This window comes from Octodon degus, unplaced genomic scaffold (assembly GCF_000260255.1).
Source record: "Octodon degus isolate 3935 unplaced genomic scaffold, OctDeg1.0 scaffold00045, whole genome shotgun sequence".
Lineage (NCBI taxonomy): Eukaryota > Metazoa > Chordata > Mammalia > Rodentia > Octodontidae > Octodon > Octodon degus.
The window spans coordinates 2326216-2328308 of NW_004524621.1; positions in this window are offsets into that span (position 1 = coordinate 2326216).

The following is a 2093-nucleotide window of genomic DNA, read 5'->3' on the forward strand; positions in this document are numbered from 1 at the left end:
TGTGTGTGGCCAGCTCAGCCCACCAGGGGGCGGGGCTGGCTGGCATGTGGTGCTGGGGGATTGAACCGTGGTCCCTGTGCTTTGCTTAGCTTGTTCTAGGTAGGTGCTTTAGACCACTGAGCCATCTCACCAGCCCCTCGCCCTGAGTTTTGATTCATATTATTTTTATTTTTTATTTTTTGCAGAACTGGGAATTGAACTCAGGCCCTTGCGCTTGCCAGTCTTTGATTCATTTTGAATTCAGTTTAGTACATGGTGAGATACTTTGGTCCAGTTTCAATTTTCTGCAAATAGATATCCAGTTTTCTATCTGGATAACATTTGCTATCTTTTCTCCAGTGTATGCTTTGGTTCCTTTATTGGAGATCAAATAGCTAAATGTGTCTGGGAATATTCCTGTATTCTCTTCCCCCACACACCCTGTGTGTGGCACTGGTGATTGAACTCAGGCATACTAGGCAAGCATTCTGCCACAGAGTTACAACTCCAGTCTTGTGTTTTCTATTTTGTTTCATTGATCAGTATCTATTTTTGTTCTGGTTCTATGCTGTTTTTATCATTGTTGCTTTGTAGTATAGCTTGAACTCCGGTCTTATGATGCCTTCTTTGTTCTTGATGCCCATGATTGCTTTTGATATTCTGGGTCTCTTCTGCTTCCATATGAATTTTAGGATTTTTTCTCTAGATCTGTGAAGAATAATGTTGGTATCTGCATTGAGATTTCATTGAATCTGTATGTTTTGAGATATAGCTATTTTGATGATATTGGTACTGCCTATCCAAAAATGGGATATCTTTCCATTTTCTGACATCCTCTTTAATCTCCATTTTCAAAATACTATAGTTTTCTTTGTAGACGTCTTTCACTTCCTTGATTAGGTTAATCCCTAGGTATTTAATTTATTCTTGATGCTATTATGAATGGTATTGTTTTCATAATTTCTTTCTAAAGTGAGATTATTACTGGTGTACACAAAAATTTTTTTTTTTGTCTGTTTGAGACAGGGTCTCACTATGCAGTTCAGGCTAGCCCTGAGCTCACTTTATATCCTAGGCTGGTCTCAACTTTGCAATGATCCTCCTGTCTTGGTCTCTTGAGTGCTAGGATTACAGGTGTGGGCCAACTCAGTGCTATTGGTTTTTGTGTGTTGAACTTGCATCCTGCTAGTTTGTTATTAATCCTAAGAGTTTTTTGGTGGAATTCTTTAGGTCTTCTATGTATCATGTCATCTGTAAACAATGCTATTTTGAATTCTTCCTTTCTTATATGCATTCCTTTTGTTTTATTTCGTCATCAGGACCTTGAGCTTGCCAGGCAGGTGCTGCATTGCTAAGCATTCTCCTAAGCCATCCATTTATTTATTTATTTATTTAGTTAGTTAGTTAGTTAGTTAGTTAGAGACAAGGTCTTGCTTTGTAGTCCAAGCTGGACTTGACCTCACATTGTAGCCCAGGCTGGCCTCAAGCTCACTACAGTCCTACTGTCTCAGCCTTCTGAGTGCTGGGATTACAGGTATGCAGCACCATATCTGGGTTAATTTATAGTGTTGTCTTTAGTCTTAGTCTTTTTATTTGGTACCGGGAATTGAGCTCATGTCTTTTTTTTTCTTCTTAATTCCTCATTTATTCCCTTTACTTCACTCATCTTTGATCACCTTTTTTGTACATGTTTGCAGTATAAAATATTTACATTCATTATGTGGAGCTGGTACAGGATGTAACACATCCCAGTCCATTTTTAAATTTCTTACCCATTCTTTCCATTCCCTCTCCCTTCATTTCTTTTTTTTTTTTCAAATCAAATTGGTAGGACAGTTTTAATAATCAACATACTGCATACATTCTTCCCAGTGGTTAATTGCTGTACAAGATGTGGACATGATATCCTATTTACAAACACCATCAGAACAAATCATTCTCTTCATTAACAGAATGTAACTATATATCTATCCTAACCACTTTGAATACACAGATACAAAATGGACATTCATCTGTATACCCTTTTTTTGTTAAGTTCCTTTATTTGAATATTATAGGTGTGTAAACTCAGCAAAATATTCCAAAAGAGTCCAGTAGCCCATAATAGTATTGGG